Consider the following 21,128-nt stretch of genomic DNA (forward strand, 5'->3'; position numbering starts at 1 on the left):
GCTAACGTTTTAACCCAAATTAAGAAAATTTTTCTTTACTGTCTTCTTACATTGACAGAGTACACATTCATAAGATTTTATTATCAGATTTCATGGTATAAAGAGACATCACCTGAACACCTACCTACATCTGAGATCCCCTGTTTTGGAAGATGCATCTGCTTTATACTTTCTTTATTTTGCCCTCTCTTAGCAATGGTTTTAATCCTAACTGTCCTGGAAGATGTAACTGTGATTCTATGCAGTCGGCGCAATGCTACAGACCAACGGAGGTACCATCAAGTATTCCTTCTACCATCAAGAGGCTCTACATCAGCCACAGAAAATTTCATCACCTCCAGGTAACTGTGCCATGCACCACTCAAATTGTTGCAATCTTACTTTGTGAGACAGTATGAGGGGCAAGTGTGGGGTTGTTAAATTTATTTTAAATAATCATACCTTAAATGTGCTAGTTATCAAAGTAGGGTAGTTGAACTAGCTACCTGCTTGCTCTGTACTATTGAGATGGGTATATGCCTCTGGATGTTTATTTTTAGGAAAACAACAACAAAAGTCAGAATCTACAGTTAATGATACTCTATTTTGATTTTTATTCAAAATATTAAAAACTATGTTGCTGCAAAGTAAAAATGACTCTTGCTTAACAAAAAGTATACTGCTACTTTATGTCCCCAGGATTAAGAATAAATCCTTTCAGGGGAAAATGTAGTTTTGTTTATTCCATGGATGGAAGATGATACTTAGAGTTTCATCAGACTACCAAAGCGAACCCAGCATATCAGAAGAATTCACACAAACCCTATGTATCAGTCAGGTACCAGTGTCTTTGTGGAAACCTATACAGAGGAAATAAATTTTTTTGTTTTGCCAAGTTCCTCACAGTTCTCATTCTATGTGCTTTTAATTATGACTTATTTTTATGCCCACTTATCCAGAGGGCACTGAAAAGAGTGCTATGGATTTGTCTGACTTATATAATATAAATGAACTTTTATTTTTGATCTCTGATGTTTTGAAAGTTATCAAGAGACTAGAGTCTCATCCCAGTTTCCCCCCTAATTAGAGATATGACTATCTTAGGTTGGCTGTTAAAAAAATCTCTGGGCAGCACCTTTATGAAGTGAGAAGGCTAGATTAGATAGGTGATCCCAGGCCCCTTCCAGATGGAAAATTCTATGGCTCTCTAATTTTCCCTTTACTATTCATTGCTTCTCCCTCAAAGATCCAAATCCTAAGATAAAGAAATGTCTCTCTGTGAGCCAGGTGCAGAGAGGCAGCAGGTGAGTGTACCTTACCTTCAGAGACACCATCCCTTTAATTTGGTTAAGAAATATTCATATGAGTGTCCCATAAACACATAGAGTTTTAAATATGTGGCATGGTATTTAGATCCCGGCTCAATAAACACAGTTTTCTTGTCTCCATCTGTTTGCTTTCCTCTTCTAACCCTGTAGTGTCTAACACCAGATAGAAAGTCTGACCCCATTAAGTGTAAATATTCAAGCAAGACACCTGGTTAAAGGGTAAGCTACTTAAATATTTGCTCTGAGGACTTGATATGCTTATTGAGCAGAATGTCAACTAATCCTAGTAATGATTATACACTGGTACTTTGTAGCCAATAAGATAAAATTATGCCTCTTATTAAATTCAGTTATTGGTTGAGTCAATTTGTCATTGGTTTAGTTTCATTGAATAGCAGCATTGCCACTTCCCTGATTTTAAGCTAGGTAATTATTTCTTGGAAGGACTGTTCACAACAGAAATGTAATAAAAGGATTGTTTTGTCAAGGAAAAGGAAAGTTCTTTTTGTTGATGAAAGTTCTGACCAATGATACTTCTCTTTTAAAAATACTTAGGATTTAAGTGACCATATCTCACTTGCATAGGTTTTAAGTGACCATATCTCACTTGCATTTGGTAAATACAATGTACATTCTATTTATTGGGTTTGAATTTACAGAATCATTCAATATCTTCCAAAACTTCGGTAGAGTGTTGGGTTGCATACTCAATTCCTGCCATCCTCATTCTCAATGAATAGCTGGCCTCCCATTTTATTGACAAATCATGCAAAACTTGATCTCCCTCAGTCCCTGCTCACTGTGTACAAATTTGTCTCCATCCACTTTTGCAAACTCTTTTCTCCAGAGAGGACAAGTCTCTCCTTGTATTCAAGGCCCTTGATTCCATGCTTCACACTTCTCTCCAGACCTTGCTCTCTAACTTTCTGCACCCCCATATATTCAGTTACTCTTTCTTTACAAGCTGCTCTTTACCTGCCTTGGCCTCCAGAGTGCTGGGATTACAGGCTTGAGCTACTACACCTGACTTAATTTATCTATTTTTCTTTTGTCACTCATGCATTTGGTGTCATATCTAAGCTAGCTTTACCTAATCCAAGTTCATGAAAATGTAATGCCTATATTTTATTCTAAGAGTTTTACCATTTTAGTTTGTACATTTAGGTCTATGATCCATTTTGAGTTAATTTTTGGGTATGGCATAAGAAAGGAATTCAGCTTCATTCTTTTGTTCCCTCTGTCCTGTTCTGTTGCTATTCACTAACTCGGACTTTAGTCTCAAGCCATGATGAACTGCTTAACTATGTTGAGTGAAAGACACAATGAATAGCTGATTACATGTGATACCAAATGGACAATGTGCTAGGTGACCCAAGTCACTTCTTTTTAGAGGATTGTAGGTTTAGTTCGTACTTTGTGTCCACATGTGTAAAAAATCATTAAGTTTACTTCACTATTGCCATTCAAATGGATAAGCCAAAGTGATATATTCTCTTCAGAGGTAGAAGACAAATGGGAATATAGTTATGGTAGCAGTCAGTTAAAATGATTGTACTTTACATCTTTTGTGGAAGACAAGAAGCTTTTCGTGGAAGACAAGAAGCTTCTTCAAATTCTTCCTAAGAAATATATAAACAAGAATTATTACTGAATGGGGGGATAATGGGTTATTTTATACTCTCTCTCTATTTTCCAGAATTTAAAAATTGTTTGTAGAGAAAAAATGTTGCTTTGATGATCAGGAAAACATCCAACATTTTTTTACAAACTCATTCCTGGCTTTGTTCACACAGGTCTGAAACCATCACTTTGTGTGTATGTCAGTTTCATTGTACATTGGATCTATAAGGAGCCAGAAAAGGGTGTGTTCCCTTTACTACTTGGAGAAGGGTCCGCCTAGGATTGAAACCAGAAACAAAGTCTTTCCTGGAGAAGCTAGCAGGAGCTATCCTGTGCTCTACTTCATTTTACTGGCCTTGCTTTTTAAGCAATATTGGAAAAGCTGCCAGTAGCCCCAAGGTTAGCTCTAGGGCAAAAGCATCTCTTTCCACATATATTGTGTGAAGCCCTGCTTAAGCCATGGAAATGGAATAATTGGTCTGGCAGAATTTTTTTCCCTTTGTCAGCTCTGCAACCCCAACTGAAAAGTTGAAAGTCAGCAGGAGTCTTCCTCATTGTTATGTGGCACCTCAATTCTATTTTCTTCAGCTAAAGGATGTTATAGCAGTAAGGCTAAAAATATATGCACTGGGGTAAGATAAACCTGGGTTAGTAGCCCAACTTTTCCACTAGAAAAGGATATACTTGGACAGGTTATTCCACTTTCTTGAGCCTTAGTTTCCCTCTCTGAAAATGGAATAATTATGCTTATGCATAGGGCTTTGTAAAAATTAAATACAGTAAATATTTCTAAAATTGTAGCCATTTTAATTAATAATTAAATGTAATCTCTATTGACCCTGACCAAAAAAAAAAAAGAAAGAAAATGCTTTCTATGCTTAATAATAGTGATTTAAGAATATGAAGTCTATTTAGCCCAGTCTGTATACTTTATAAATAGAAATCAAGACAAATTGAAGCTTTGACACCATCCCTTGTCCATTCCCAAAATAAATTGCCCATTCTGATCCATGTCATCTCTGAGACTTACTATATAGTTAGTAATCATTTTTTGTTTATAGTCACTCAGATATAAGTTGAAATATAATACCCAGTTCTTTTTGGGGAATCTCAACAGTCCAAGACATAAAGATATATGTCTAGAGATATTTCTGACTCTATATAAAAGATAAGCCTACAAAAAGGCATTTCAGAATGGAGTGTAAAGAACACTGAGTCTTCAGCAGGTTATTTAACTTTTTGGGCCTGAAATTCTTTATTGCTGAAATGGGAAATTTAGATTAGATAATCCCTAAAATCTCTGCTTTTTTAAAGCTCTGTCATTTGTGTCTAGATCTTGAGCCTCTTTTGAAAAACATCAATTACAGGCCAAAGGCAATAGAAAATGCTTTAGAAAATGGTGTAGCTAAGGAAGAAAGGGGTTTACAGTTCAACAGACCTTGCTGAAATTCTGAATTCTTTCACATTCTAGTTCTCCTAGTCTCCTCATCTAGTAGCCAGTGTTGATAACAGTAAACTTGCTGGGTTATTAGGAGATTGGTGATAATATATAAAAAAGCACTTGGCACTCATAGATACTCAATTAATGCAAGAATAAAATCTCTATCATTATTGGGACTAGGACTATTCAATATAACTGATAAATCATTAAGAAAATATAAAATGTTAGCAGCAATATCTAACCAAGGCAACTGCTGAAACCATTATGATTAAAAATATTCATTTATGGAAATTTTAACTGGAGAGTGTCCTAATGGAGTAACATATTAGAGATGTTTAAAAATACACGATAATTCACATCATATATGCTCTCAGAATATAAGTACTTATAATAAATATATGATACAAAATTAACTCATCTTGAAGTTGTTAATCATGTACTGGTATTACAAAAGTGCTCAACTGCATAATTAAGTCAAATATTTAAAAACTGTGGATAGTAAGACACATGAAATTGTATACTGAAAACTGCAGCTTTATTGAATTCTAAGGCAGATTGAAAATTTTGTGAAGATTTATCAACCTGAAGAAATCATGGAACAATTCCTTTTTCTGCTTAAACATAACCTTACTCCTAGCACCAAATAAAGATAATTACATCATTGAGAAAAAGACATGGGTATTAAGCTCAGAGGTTGGCAGGCATGTAGAGAGACAGGAGAATTTACAAAACACGAAGAAAGTATATCAGATTTGGCAAATATCTAAACTCTAGAGGAAGAGTGGCATTAGGTCTGCGATATATGCATGAATGAACTCTTTGCTCTACAGAGACGGAGGGAGATAACATGTATACATTTGTCTCTTTATGAACTTTTTTCATTGGTGAAGTGAAAATTGGGTATAGGAAACAGGTAGGCTCATTTTCCAAAATACAATATAGTTGAAAGTGTTTTCAGTAAGTGCATTCTAGTGATAACAGACTAGGACATTTACATTTTTGTAATTTTTAATGCCTTTTTAAAACGTGTGATTCATAATGTTAATGCAAAATGTAGCTAGTGAAAATCCTTTGTAATCTTACCCTCTAGATTTAGAAACTACTAACAATTTGGTGAAAGATTTCCAGATTGTTTCAATTTATGGCTAATATGAGATGATACAACAAAGAACATCCTAGTGCATGAGTCATTTTGCAATTTGTAAGTATCTCTGCCTATAAGTAAATTTGCTGGGTCAGACAATATGTAGTAAAAGTTGGCCAATAATATGTGTCTATCAATGATGTGTGAAAGTGCTTAGAATATTTTTCATACCTTACACTGATGTTATCAATCATAAATAAAAATATTCAGGATCTGAGTTTCAACCCTTTTCCAAGAGATAATTTAAAATAGAATCTGAAGAGAAATCTGAAGTATTATTAGTACTGTAATGACAGTGTATATGGTATTTTTTAAACAATATTAATTTATTGCTTTTTCTTCCCCTTCCCTGCCTCCACTTTTTTTGTAGCTGTCTGACTTCACCGGAATGTTGGCTTTAGAAGATTCTATTCTGCTGGCTAGTGGAACAGAGTCAGTAGAAAATGACACCTTCAAAACTCTGAGTACTTTGAAGACCTTAGAACTCTGGAAAAATAAGTTAAGTCCCCAGTGCTCTCCCAGCCAGTCTTGAAGTGTTAAAACTAAATGATAAGTCAATAAATGTCCTACATGGATCAGATTTTGAAGGACTGAAGAAATTAAAAATCCTCAAACTTAAAAACAACCTGATCTCTTCCCTCTCTCCCAGCAATTTCTCCTCCCTTGCCAGTTTGCAAAGTTTGATGTTGGATGGTAACAATATGGAGGCTATAGCTGGACTCCTGATACTTCCCCATCTGACACATATGAGCCTGGAGAATAATAAGCTACATCTTAAACAATAGCTTCTTTACTTCTCTGTTGTCTTTGCAATTTCTCAGTTTCGGTGGTAACTTTCTGATTAAAGTTCTTATCAATCTACCCAAATCCTTGCTATCTTTAAAGATGGAAAGAAACCAGCTCACAATGGTAAGGTTTTGAGATACAAGACACTTGGAGAATCTGTCCCATCTTTACCTGTCAGAAAACTTATTCTCTTCCATCAATGGGGCACAGTTCCTTACAATTTAACTGCTCTTGAGCTGTCCCAAAACCAGCTCCAAATGTTGCCCTTCAGACTACCAGTAAAGCTACAAAAACTTGATTGTAGCAATAATCTGATTCAGAGAGTTACAGCACAAGACTTCCAGGACCTCCGAGACTTGAAACATTTGATTCTGCACAACAATATTGTGAGTTTCTTTGAAGCTGGAGCCCTGCAGAGGTGTTCTCAGCTCTCCAACCTGGCCCTGGAGCAGAACCTACTGTTGTCCATACTCCTAAGGTGAGTGAGTGTTTTCATTTATTGTAGCTACCGTAGAAATTTTCTGAAGATTTGGACAATTCAGCACATCATATAAGCAAGAGAATTAGAGCAAACGTGAATTATCTGATCAAGGCTACACAAGGATTTAGGGATAGAAGTTTTAAACAGAGGTGTGGAATCTCCAGCCCTCAAACTCACTCCTGCACTAACTTTATCTATCTTGTCTATGTGACAATGTGTCCACAATTGGCTCCTTCTGGTGAGTTCTTGGTCTTGCTGACTTCAAGAATAAAGCCGCAGACCCTCACAGTGAGTGTTACAGTTCTTAAAGATGGTGCATCGGAGTTTGTTCCTTCAGATGTTCAGATGTGTCCAGAGTTTCTTCCTTCTGGTGGGTTCGTCATCTTACTGACTTCAGGAGGGAAGCTGCAGACCTTTGCAGTGAGTGCTACAGCTCATAAAGGTAGCGTGGGCCCAAACAGCAAGCAGCAGCAAGATTTATTGCAAGCAAAAGAACAAAGCTTCCACAGTGTGGAAAGAGACCCAAGCGGGTTGCTGCTGCTGGCTAGGGTGGCCAGCTTTTATTTCCTTATTTGGCCCCACCCACATCCTGCTGATTGGTCCATTTTACAGAGCACTGATTGGTCCATTTTACAGAGTGCTGATTGGTGCATTTTTACAGAGTGCTGATTGGTGCATTTACAAATATTTAGCTAGACACAGAGCACTGATTGGTGTGTTTACAATCCTTTAGCTAGACAGAAAAGTTCTCCAAGTCCCCACCCAACCCAGAAGCCCAGGCGGCTTCACCTCTCAACAAGACACCGACAGGTGATATCTCTATTAGCAAACATAATATGAAGACACTGTAAAGACTGTGTCTCAGTTTCATACTGCATATTGCCTGGATAATCAACAGTCAGTAAGCCTGAGCTTAGCTACTAGCAAAACAAGGACACCAGGAAAAAATAAGGGGGAAAATATAGTAAGATATTTATAATTTAAAATGCATTGAAGTAGTAGTTATTGGGGGAAAATTAAAACTTTACAATGTAATATTGTATTTATTTTGAATTACTTGTTGGGGAGCCTCATATTCTTTTCAGTGATGTGACCTTTAAAGAGCTTTAGCTGGCTTTGGTTACTTCTCTGTATGTCTGTCTGTATGAGTGGATGAGTCCACCAGGTTGGTCTTACCTTCTGGTTTTGGTTATGTCTTCAGTTCTCTCTCTCTCTCTCTGTCTCCCTCTCTCTCTCTCTCTCTCTCTCACACACACACACACACACAAGCACGCCCTCACACTCGGACAATTTCTCTTCCCGAATATCCCTCCCTTTATACCCAACCTGCTGCACCTGTTCCCAACTACTCATAATTTATAACTAATGCAACATGTGTTTATATTAATTGATCCTATTTCTTTAAACTTTATCTTATGTTCTACATTTTAAAGTAGATAAATTTTTAAAATGTAGGATGAATCACTATTATTCTCTTTAAAATGATAGTATGTTTGTCTATCAGTGGATTCTTTTTTTTCCTTTCAGCACTTTATTGAAAAAATAAAAGGCTTCTTGCCTTGGCTATTAGCATTATCAAATTTCTCATAATTAATATACCAACTTCTGGTCTCTATAGAATCCTATGCTACTCTATTTACCTAATTTTATTGTGTTTTATAATATATATATTTTTAAGACAGGGTCTCACTCTATCACCCAGGCTGGAGTGCAGTGGGGTGATGATGGTTCACTGCAGCCTCAACCTCCTGAGCTAACGCAGCCCTCTCCCCTCAGCCTCCTGAGTGGTTGAGACTACAGGCATGCACCATGTCTGGCTAGTTAAAATAATTTTTTTTTGGAGATGAGTTCTTGCTACTGCCCAGGCTATTCTCAAACTCCTGGGAGCAAGTGATCCTCCCACCTCAGCCTCTCAAAGTGCTGGGTTATAGGCATAAGCCACTAATTATAGTCCCAGCCTATTATAATTTTTTATCAATAAAAAAGGGAAAATTATCTTTGACATGTAGAGATGTTCTTTTTTCTAGTCGAAAAGGGGATTTTAAAATTATATAGTATGGTAACTGTACTCAGCATAAAACATCAAAAAGTAATGTTTCCAAGAGAAATCAGTATTTCCAAATATATATTGAAGGTGATTTCAAAGTAATTAATTTCTTTTACTACATAAGCATGAATATACAATTGCTTTAATTTAATCAATATCTTTTGAGCACTTACCATGTGCCAGGTATTTTACCAGACACTTGGGATACATCAATGTAATAAAAGACATAAAACTTCCTGTTGTATACAGTTTAAAATCTAGCAGGGGAAGACTGATAACAAACATAATACATAAGTAAAATATATAAGATTCAGACTATATTAGCTATTATAGCTTATAACAAAAAAGGGCATGATTATCAGGTTCAAGAGTGTAGTGGGTGAGGTGGCTGGCTGCAATTTTAAATAAGGTAAGAAAGGTAACCCTCATGAAAACATAACTTTTGAGCAAAGACTGGAAGAAGGTGAGGGATTTAGCTGCGAAGCTATTTGAGAGAAAGTTTTCTAGACAGAAGAACAGCCAATTCAAGGGCCCTAAGGTGAAAACACACTTGCAGTGTCTCAAGATTCTACTACTTTTTATTTAAATAACTTCTTGACAATGTCACAAGCCTTATTTTTTATTTATTTATTTATTTATTTATTTTGAGATGGAGTCTTGCTCTGTCGCCCAGGCTGGAGTGCAGTGGCTCGATCTCAGCTGGCTGCAAGCTCCGCCTCCTGGGTTCACGCCATTCTCCTGCCTCAGCCTCCTGAGTAGCTGGGACTACAGGCGCCCACCACCACGCCTGGCTAATTTTGTTTTTATATTTTTAGTAGAGACGAGGTTTCACCGTGTTAGCCAGGATGGCTTCCATCTCCTGACCTCGTGATCCTCCGGCCCTGGCCTCCCAAAGTGCAGGAATTATAGGCATAAGCCACCACGCCCGGCCACAAGCCTTATTTTTTAATTACTGACTGCCCCAACTCCAAAGGAAAAAAATACTGTATAAAATGAAAAATCATACAACAGGTTAGACAGTAACTATATCATGTAAAAGATGTGACAGCAGGCTATGACAGCCATGGGCAATATTGTGAACTTGGTGGGTTTTTCTACTCAAGTGACTTTTAGAAAGCATTTTGTTGAGTAATCCTGCTAAGTTTTAAGAGTGGAATGTTCTTCCATTTGTTTGTATCCTCTTTTATTTCATTGAGCAGTGGTTTGTAGTTCTCCTTGAAAAGGTCCTTCACATCCCTTGTAAGTTGGATTCCTAGGTATTTTATTCTCTTTGAAGCAATTGTGAATGGGAGTTCACTCATGATTTGGCTCTCTGTTTGTCTGTTATTGGTGTATAAGAATGCTTGTGATTTTTGTTTATTGATTTTGTATCCTGAGACTTTGCTGAAGTTGCTTATCAGCTTAAGGAGATTTGGGGCTGAGACAATGGGGTTTTCTAGATATACAATCATGCCATCTGCAAACAGGGACAATTTGACTTCCTCTTTTTCTAACTGAATACCCTTTATTTCCTTCTCCTGCCTAATTGCCCTGGCCAGAACTTCCAACACTATGTTGAATAGGAGTGGTGAGAGAGGGCATCCCTGTCTTGTGCCAGTTTTCAAAGAGAATGCCTCCAGTTTTTGCCCATTCAGTATGATATTGGCTGTGGATCTGTCATAGACAGCTCTTATTATTTTGAGATACGTCCCATCAATACCTAATTTATTGAGAGTTTTTAGCATGGAGGGTTGTTGAATTTTGTCACAGGCCTTTTCTGCATCTATTGAGATAATCATGTGGTTTTTACATTCCATGCTCATGGGTAGGAAGAATCAATATCATGAAAATGGCCATACTGCCCAAGGTAATTTATAGATTCAATGCCATCCCCATCAAGCTACCAATGACTTTCTTCACAGAATTGGAAAAAACTACTTTAAAGTTCATATGGAACCAAAAAAGAGCCCACATTGCCAAGTCAATCCTAAGTCAAAAGAACAAAGCTGGAGGCATCACACTTCCTGACTTCAAACTGTACTACAAGGCTACAGTAACCAAAACAGCATGGTACTGGTACCAAAACAGAGATATAGATCAATGGAACAGAACAGAGCCCTCAGAAATAACACTGCATATCTACAACTATCTGATCTTTGACAAACCTGAGAAAAATAAGCAATGGGGAAAGGATTCCTTATTTAATAAATGGTGCTGGGAAAACTGGCTAGCCATATGTAGAAAGCTGAAACTGGATCCCTTCCTTACACCTTATACAAAAATCAATTCAAGATGGATTAAAGACTTAAATGTTAGACCTAAAACCATAAAAACCCTAGAAGAAAACCTAGGCATTACCATTCAGGACATAGGCATGGGCAAGGACTTCACGACTAAAACACCAAAAGCAATGGCAACAAAAGCCAAAATTGACAAATGGGATCTAATTAAACTAAAGAGCTTCTGCACAGCAAAATAAACTACCATCAGAGTGAACAGGCAACCTACAAAATGGGAGAAAATTTTCACAACCTACTCATCTGACAAAGGGCTAATATCCAGAATCTACAATGTACTCAAGCAAATTTACAAGAAAAAAACAAACAATCCCATCAAAAAGTGGGTGAAGGACATGAACAGACACTTCTCAAAAGAAGATATTTATGCAGCCAAAAAACACATGAAAAAATGCTCACCATCACTGGCCATCAGAGAAATGCAAATCAAAACCACAATGAGATACCATCTCACACCAGTTAGAATGGCAATCATTAAAAAGTCAGGAAACAACAGGTGCTGGAGAGGATGTGGAGAAATAGGAACACTTTTACACTGTTTGTGGGACTGGAAACTAGTTCAACCCTTGTGGAAGTCGGTGTCACGATTCCTCAGGGATCTAGAACTAAATACCATTTGACCCAGCCATCCCATTACTGGGTATATACCCAAAGGACTATAAATCATGCTGCTATAAAGACACATGCACACGTATGTTTATTGTGGCACTATTCATAATAGCAAAGACTTGGAACCAACCCAAATGTCCAACAATGATAGACTGGATTAAGAAAATGTGGCACATATACACCATGGAATACTATGCAGCCATAAAAAATGATGAGTTCATGTCCTTTGTAGAGACATGGATGAAATTGGAAATCATCATTCTCAGTAAACTATCACAAGAACAAAAAACCAAACACCACATATTCTCACTCATAGGTGGGAAATGAACACTGAGAACACATGGACACAGGAAGGGGAACATCACACTCTGGGGACTGTTGTGGGGTGGGGGGAGGGGGGAAGGATAGCATTGGGAGATATACCTAATGCTAGATGATGAGTTAGTGGGTGCAGCACACCAGCATGCCACATGTATACATATGTAACTAACATGCACATTGTGCACATGTACCCTAAAACTTAAAGTATAATAATAAAAAAAAAAGTGGAAAAAGTAACTTAATTATTTACTCTTCTCAGAGTATTTGTGTTTTAACAAGTGACTACAGAAAGCACAGTGTTTTACCCAGTGGAATGTATAGTGGAATTGCAAGCATGAGCTAGCCATAGTTCTCAAATCTGGCTTCACATTAGAATTATATGGAGAAATATTTTTAAAAAGCATACTTATACCTAGGCCTCACTTCAAACCAATTAAATCAGATGCCCCTGGACTCAGGCATCACTACTTTTGAAAAGCTCCCCAGATGAATTTAATGTGCAGCTAGGGTCAAGAGCTACTTTGCAAGGACAATGGGGCCAGTAACATGAGGTGGGAGTGGGCTTTTCCTGTGAGGCTTAAATTAAGCAACACAACTGTCTGCTCTGTCAAAGTACTTGGCCAGCTGTGATAGCAAAATTCTTTGTTTTGAAATACCCCTATCAACACTGCCTCCACTCCTCAGCTCTTTTTTGTTTTGATTGACAAGTGGGAAAGACCCAGAAAGGTTTCCCTGTGGTTTTCCTCTCACTAAAATTTAAAACATGGTTGAGCACAGTAGTTCATGCCTGTAATCCCAGCACTTTGGGAGGCTGAGGCAGGCAGATCAGTTCAGCCCAGGAGTTCAAAACTAGCCTGGGCAACATAGTGAAATCCCATCTCTATGAAAGTTTTTTAAAAAATTAGTTGGGTGTGGTGGTGCATGCCTGTGGTCCCAGCTACACAGGAGGCTGAGGTAGGAGAATTGCTTGAGCCCTGGAGGTTGAGGCTGCAGTGAGCCATGATTGTGCCACTGCACTCCAGCCTGGGTGACAAAGCAAGACCCTGTCTCAAAAAAAAAAAAAAAAAGTTAAAACTTGAAACATGATAATATGTATTCCTTATATTTTAATTAAAAAATTTTTATTTATGGCCTTTAAACATTACAACTTTTAAAAATTTGTATATTTCTTCTTCATACACAGTATCTATAATATACAATTCAGTTTTCTACAAGTAAACTATTAACACAGGCAACCTGCTTCTATCACCAACGATATTTTGGCATATCTTTTCTTTTGCCTACCATCCTCCATTCTACATTTCATCAAGAAAATAGTAGTATATGGTTTTAGGTACACATATATTCAAAGACCTACTACATTTGCCTCATTACACTAATTGAGATAGAAAATAATACCTAACATTTATTAAGTGCTTACTAAAACCAGCAGTGAACTTAGACACATACAATAATTCTGTGAAGGTAGGTACACTGGTTTACCTAATAATTTACAGACTAGGGTGTTATGGCTTAGAGGTATTCAGAAACTGGGTCCACGTCATAGTCAGAATTTAAACACAGTAGTTTAACTCCAGAGCCAGGGAAGTTTAGCCACTGCATAGTCCTGCCTCTAGGATTTACTCTACTGTCAATAAAATAACTATACTACTTCAAATGCCCAGGAACTGGTCTTCAATTGTTGCTGCTTCGGATTTCATCAATTTGCAGCTTAGTGAATAAATATAAATTAGATTATCTCTTTTATCCACTCTTCAGATAACTGAAATCTAGAATGGCTTCTTAGAACCAAATGCAGATAGCATCTTACACCCAACTGCTATCTACTGCAAAATGGGCTGTGCCCCTTTTTACTCTAAAAAGCAATAGCTACCCAAAGAACATGACAGCATTTCTAGAAAACTGTTTACTTTAAAATCAGAGCTACTTTAAAATATAAATCAGACTTATAAAGACAAATTATATCAAAGCAATAAGTGGCTGTCAGAAAGTCACAAAACCAGGATAAATAGTGATTTCTCTTACAATGTCATTTGGTGATGGCTTCCATACAAACAAGACACGAAAAAAAAAAAAAGGCAAGCCTAAGAACAGGCACAATTTTTGGATACACATCCAAGAACTGGATAATTGTATTTGTTTCCTAGAAAACTTGGCTTACTCATTTTCATTCTCTAACATTGGTTATGGGACGTGTGTACTGAATGGTTCATCTGTAGGGTGGAAAATTAGGATCTTTAAGAAGTGAAATGACTTACCTAAAACCACACAGTGGTAAACAGAATGGCTTAAGTTAGAACACAAGTCTTAATACATTGGGACTTTTTGACACCTGTTTACTCTAGCGGATCTTTCCCAGTTAGGCTTCATTGTCCTCTGCAATGGGAATGAAGTCTTGCTTACTACTACACAATCCAACAATAGTCTATTTTTCCTTGGCAGGGGGGAACCTATACATAAGAGATTTTCTGTATACCATTTAGAAATTCACCTTAGATAAGCTGGTGTGTGCACAAAATTATATTTTCTTGGAGATTAACTTTGAATTGAATTTAATTATCAAACTGTTAGAAGGCATAAAGTGATTTTCCCTGGTAAATTAAACTACTTTATTAGGTAAAATTTATTCTGTCTAGGAAGAAGACACTTTAAATGATTATTTTTACTCAAAAAGTGTAAATACTTATGTATACATACTACTGTATAGGATATGATTACAAATATCAAATGACAAATTTAGTTTAAAAAAGAAAATCCCAAAGGCAAAATGTAGGCTAAGTGCTAGAAACCCAAAATACTGACCTTCTGGGATAAAATTCATGTAATAATAATACTATAACAAGCAAAAGGTAATATTGGCATAGAATATGGCTAAACTTATTTGTTTTCTCTTTTTGATATAACACTTCTATAACTGGGACTGCCACAATAAACTACACTGAATACTAAAATTCATGAATATATATCCAGTATGTTCACTTTGTATGAAAATAGCATTCAGGTGGTATTTCAATTTGAAGGGCTTTTTTTCCCTATTAAACTTTCAGATGTTTTGTATTTCATAAAAAGGAAAGCACTTACTACAAAGTTTCTGTGTAGGAAAAAGATTTTCACATTCACCATTGTGATTCTTTTCTATTTTTAAATCAACAGGCATGAGCATGACATTTTTCAAATTGGTATTCACAGTTTTAAAAAACCTGTATTTTCTTCCATAAAGCAATAGCTGTTCAAGCTTGAAAACTTATTATGCTGAAAAATTAAAAAATCATCCAGAATTGTTCAACCAGAGCCTTTGTCTAGACATAAGCACATAATTTGTTTTTACATATTTGGGATCATTCAATTTTGTATTCTACTTTTTCCACTTAACATAATGTTTTATTTCTCTCTCTCTTCCCCTTTTCTGTTTTTTTCCCAAGTATCACTATGGACCCACGGATTTTAATTTATTTGGTATGTTTTGATCACTTACAGTTGCTAGTCTCTTTTGGTGCCCAAATTGTCACAAATATGGCTACTGGGAGCCCCTCCAAGGTAGTTCCTCTGTTCATGAGACATGACTCCATTAATCTTTTTTTTTTTTTTTTAGTTGTAAAATACACATGAGGTAAAATTTATCATCTGTAAGTGTACATTTCAGTGATGCTAAGTATGGTCACATTCTTGTGTAACCAACCTACAGAAGTTTTCATCTTACAAAACTACAACTTTATACCTATTACAAAACTCTCCATATTCCCCTCCTCCTAGCCCCTGACAACCACCATTCTACTTTCTAACTTTAGGTTTCTATGAATGTGACTATTCTAGATATTTCACATAAGTGGACCCATACAGTATTTGTCTTTGTGATTGGCTTCTTTCATGTAGCATAATATAATATCCTCAAGGTTTATGTATGCTGTAGCATGTGTCAAAATTTCCTTCCTTTTTAAGGGTGAATAATACTCCATTGTATGTATAGACCACATTTGGTTTATTTATTTGTCTGTAAATGGACACTTGGGTTGCTTATACCTTTGGCTATTGTGAAGAATGCTGCTATGAACATGGAGGTACAAATATCTCTTCAAGACTCTGCTTTAAGTTCTTTTGGATATATAGCCAGAAGTGGAATTGCTAAACTATATGCTAATTCTATTTTTAGATTTTTAAAAATAAAAAAATATTATTTTCACAGCAGCTGCACCATTTTACATTCCCACCAACAGTGCAAAAGGCTTCCAATTTCACCACATCCTTGCCAATACTTTTATTTCCATTATTTTGACAGTAGCAATCCCAATGGGTGTTCCATTAATCCTTAAACATTTTATCACATTCTGGCTGAGAAACTCTATGGGGTTTTTTCCCTAGACATAGAATCAGTCATTTCTCCAAGAAGCTCTGGTTCTTTCCAGTAAAGATTGGAATTCAGCAGCTAAGATCTGTGTGCTTGGTGTGCTCATGTCATTGGGGTAGCATTGCTACTAGAATATAATACTGTTTCTAGGTCCTTTCAGCAAACAAGAGCTAGAAAATACATTTTTTAAAATTATGAATTCACATTGACATTTTCAATTCATATTTAACATCAGAGAGGGTTTTCTTTATTTTATTTTATATTTTTATCTTTTTCTCTTACAATGAAAGTATAGTTTCCTAATGACATGAATATATTTACTTATTTGTTTTGCCGGATAATATTCATAAAAAATTTCAAAATTTCATTATTAACATTAGTATTAACAATAAACATACTAAGAGAAATTTCGAGATCTTTTTGTCCTCAGAATCTAAGGCTTAAATATATCCACTAAGGTTGTTCAGTCAGAATACTTTTTCTTTTCTCTGTATGACTATGTTACAAATATAAACATTGGATTAATTAATTAGATATGCTTGTTCCTGTTTGTGTTCAGTTTTAGGAGTTGATTTTGTTTTTGTGAACACGTAAAACATTAACATGGTTGAAAAATTAAAATCACATGGAACCAACCACTCCCTATATATAATCATTTTTATTGATTTCTGGTTTATCATTCTCCTTCAGTTGCCCCAAATAAGTAAACTTGTATATGTAATTCTTATTTCCCCTTTTCTTACGCAAAAACTAGTGTACTATATATACGGCTCTGTTTCTTGCTTTTTTTCTCTTTAACAATACTTTCTGGAAATCACTTCATGGTAATTCATAGGGACCAGCCTCTTTTTTTTATTATTTTATTTTTTTTAAGGTTGCATAGTAATTCTTTACTAATGTACTGGGTTGCTTCCAATCTTTTGCTGTTATAAATAATATCATAATAAATGCCACATATACTGTTTATATTTGTAAAGTCATATCTTCAGGGTGTATTCCTAGAAGTGAGATTGCTGGTCTAAAGAATAAATATGTATTTTTTTGTTAGGTTTTGCTAAATTTTTCTCCATAGGGGCTATGCCATTTTAGACTCCCATGAGCAATATATGAGAATATCTGTTTCTTCACAGCTTTGTTCGCAGGCCAGATTGCTAAGGCTTAGAATTTTTACCAATCTGATAAGTGTTAAGCGGCATCTCTGTGTAGCTTTAATTTAATTTCTCTGTTCTGCATAAAATTGAAAACTTGGGGGCCCTTTGCTTTGCTTTTTATGTGAACTTCCATTTGGTTTTTTGCCCATTTTTCTGTTTTATTTTATAATCTTTTCTTCTCAATTTTAAGTGCTTTTTGTATATTAAGGAGATTAATTCTTTTTTTGATATAAAGTGCAGACATCATGCTTATCCCCAGTTTATCATTTGTCTGTTGACTTTGCCTGTCTTTTGCTGTACATAATTTCTTTTAAAATTCTGTTTAATGTTGATGCTTTATCAATTTTTTATAGCTTCTAGATTTTTTTAGTCATAGTTACAAAAGCTTTTTCATATAACTGTTATTTAAAAAATTATTTTAAAACATCAGGCCAGGTGCGGTGACTCACACCTGTAATCCCAGCACTTTGGGAGGCCGAGGTTTGGTGGACTGTTTGAGTCCAGGAGTTCCAGACTAGCCTGGGCCACATGATGAAACCCTGTCTCTACCAAAAATAGAAAAAAATTAGCCAGGTGTTGTGGTGTGTGCCTGTGGTCCCAGCTACTCAGGAGGCTGAGGTGGGAGGATCACTTGAGCTGGTGAGCCAGAGGTTGCAGTGAGCCGAGATCTCACCACTGCACTCCAGCCTGGGCCACACAGACAGATCCTGTATTTAAAAAAAAAAAAAATCAAAACCCATGATTTTTGTAACCACATAATAGTCCATTATCTCATAATTTAAAATCATTGAGCATTAGTCTTTTTTTTTGCTGTTATAAATATCAAATATGTGACAAACATCTTTGTCAATAAATATTTACTTTTTCTATTTTTCCTAGGTCAAAAGGCATGATATTAATTAAATTTGATACATATTAATAAATTGTTTCCTAAACGGTACCAGTTTACACTTCTACCAACAGTATTTACTATACCTACAGCAGCAGTGTTTTAAAATTAAAGCCATGTTTTAATTTGCTATATTAAAACATTGCATTCTTTCATTTGCCTTTTATATTCATGAAGAACACTTTTTCATATTTTTATTTGACACTTTCACTGCTTCTTCTGTAAATTATTGATTAATGGCCTTTGCCACCTTAGAAATGAGGAACTTAGTGTTTTTCTTATCAATTTGTTTGAGTGATCTCATTTCACAAGAAAAAAAACTAAAGATTTTATGAATAGGAGCCAGAAAAATCAGAGGGTTAGAACATAAGATCTATGAGAAAAAGTTAAGGATCCATACACTAACACTGAGATTTGTGCTTATAATTAATTTTCTCAAATAAATCTTGTTTCCTAGCTTGAGAAGAGACAGAGCTGTATGAAAAGGCAATGCTGCTCAGTTACTGTTGCCCTGACAGTTGTGGAATGATGGGCATGGCCTCCTCTCACATCCTGTTTCCATGCTTTGCAGGCTCCGAGGGACCTTAACCGGGCTGGACCTAAAACGCAATGTCATCCAGAATATTGCTGAATGGGAGCTCAAGGACCTCAAGCAGCTTCATGTTCTAAGCCTGAGGAACAATAAGATCTTTGCCTTAGACCTAAAAGCCTTAGAGGGTCTAACTCACCTCAGGCACCTGTACCTGGATGGAAATCCCTGGAATTGCACCTGCAGTCTCTTAAAAGCGAGAGAAGTCCTGATGGCCAAGGGCATAGATGTAAGGGGAGGACAATGTGCAGCACCAGCTGAACAGCAAGGGGAGAGCTGGATGTCCTCCAAGAAGATCATGAGGCAATGTGAGCATCACTTTCATCTGACTGAGAAAAGCAAAGAGACCAATAAGAAATCAAAACCTGAAGACCCCTCCAGCATCAGAATCAACATGGATGATGGATGATTATAACTATGAAATAGATTAAGTATGAACTTTGCTCACAGTTTAGAAAGTGTTTTTTAATGTTCAATCTCTTAAGTAGAAATGTGCTATACACTTAGATATGCAAGACTCTCTTTTGTAGTGGTTCTCATTTTTGTTTGAAGAATGTCTTAAGAATGAGGGTTAAGATGAGATGGGGGAAGAAAACAGAAAAGAACAATGGTAAGAAGATGTAAGATTCCTTCCATTTTAAAAGTAATTTGTGTGGCTAGCAAGATGGCCGAATAGGAACAGCTCCAGTCTGCAGCTCCCAGAGAGAGCAATACAGAAGGTGGGTGATTTCTGCATTTCCAACTGAGGTACCTGGCTCATCTCATTGGGACTGGTTAGACAAGGGATGTAGCCCACAGAGGACAAGCCAAAGGAGGGTAGGGTGTCACCTCACCCAGGAAGTACAAAGGGTCAGGGAAATCCCTCCCCAAGCCAAGGGAAGCCATGAGGGACCATGCCATGAAAGACAGTGCATTCCGGCCCCGAAATTATGCTCTTCCCACAGTCTTCGCAACCTGCAGACCGGGAGACTCCCTCAGGAATCCCTACACCACCAGGGCCCTGGGGTTCAAGCACAAAACTGGGCAGTGGTTTGGACAGACACCGAGCTAGCTGCAGGAGTTTTTTTTTGTTTGTTTGTTTTTTCATACACCAGTGGTGCCTGGAACTCCAGTGAGACAGAACCATTTGCTTCCCTGGAAAGGGGGCTGAAGCCAGGGAACCAAGTGGTCTAGCTCAGCTGATCCCACCCCCACAAAACCCAGCAAGCTAAGATTCACTGGCTTGAAATTCTCACTTGCCAGCACAGCAGTCTGAAGTCAACCTGGGACACTGGAGCTTGGTAGGCAGAGGGGCGTCCCCCATTACTGAGGCTTGAGAAGGTGGTTTTCGCCTCACAGTGTAAACAAAGCTGATGGGGAAATTCAAAGTGGCAAAGTTGCTGTAGCCAGACTGCCTCTCTAGATTCCTCCTCTCTGGGGAGGGGATCTCTGAAAGAAAGGCAGCAGCCCCAGTCAGGGACTTATAGATAAAACTCACATCTCCCTGGGACAGAGCATGTGGGGGAAGAGGCAGCTATGGGTGCAGCTTCAGCAGACTAAAATGTTCCTGCCTTCCATCTCTGAAGAAAGCAGTGGATCTCCCAGCACAGTGCTCAAGTTCTGCTAAGGGACAGACTGCTTCCCCAAGTGGGTCCCTGACCCCGTGCCTCCTGACTGGGAGACACCTCCCAGCAGGGAGGGCTCTGGCTGGCATCTGGTGGGTGCCCCTCTGGGATGAAGCTTCCAGAGGAAGAAACAGACAGCAATCTTTGCTGTTCTGCAGTCTCTGCTGGTGATACCCAGGCAAACAGTGTCTGGAGTGGACCTCCAGCAAACTCCAGCAGACCTGCAGCAGAGGAGCCTGACTGTTAGAAGGAAAACTAACAAACAGAAAGGAATAGCATCAACATCAACAAAAAGGAGGTACACAAAAACCCCATCTGAATGTCAACAACATCAAAGAACAAAGGTAGATAAATCCATGAAGATGAGGAAAAACCAGAGCAAAAAGCCTGAAAATTCCAAAAACCAGAATGCCTCTTCTCCTCCAAAGGATCCCAACTCCTTGCCAACAAGGAAACAAAACTGGATGAAGAATGAGTTTGACGAACTGACAGAAGTAAGCCTCAGAAGGTGGGTAATA

The 21,128-nt window shown here is 37.2% G+C and overlaps 1 pseudogene; it reads left to right on the forward strand.

The window, feature by feature from the left end:
* The first annotated feature begins 13 nt into the window (after positions 1–13).
* Positions 14–19,437, forward strand: LOC100459642 (nephrocan-like; annotated as a pseudogene).
* The last annotated feature ends 1,691 nt before the right edge of the window (positions 19,438–21,128 follow it).

This window comes from Pongo abelii, chromosome 5 (genome assembly GCF_028885655.2).
Source record: "Pongo abelii isolate AG06213 chromosome 5, NHGRI_mPonAbe1-v2.0_pri, whole genome shotgun sequence".
NCBI classification, from domain to species: Eukaryota; Metazoa; Chordata; class Mammalia; order Primates; family Hominidae; genus Pongo; species Pongo abelii.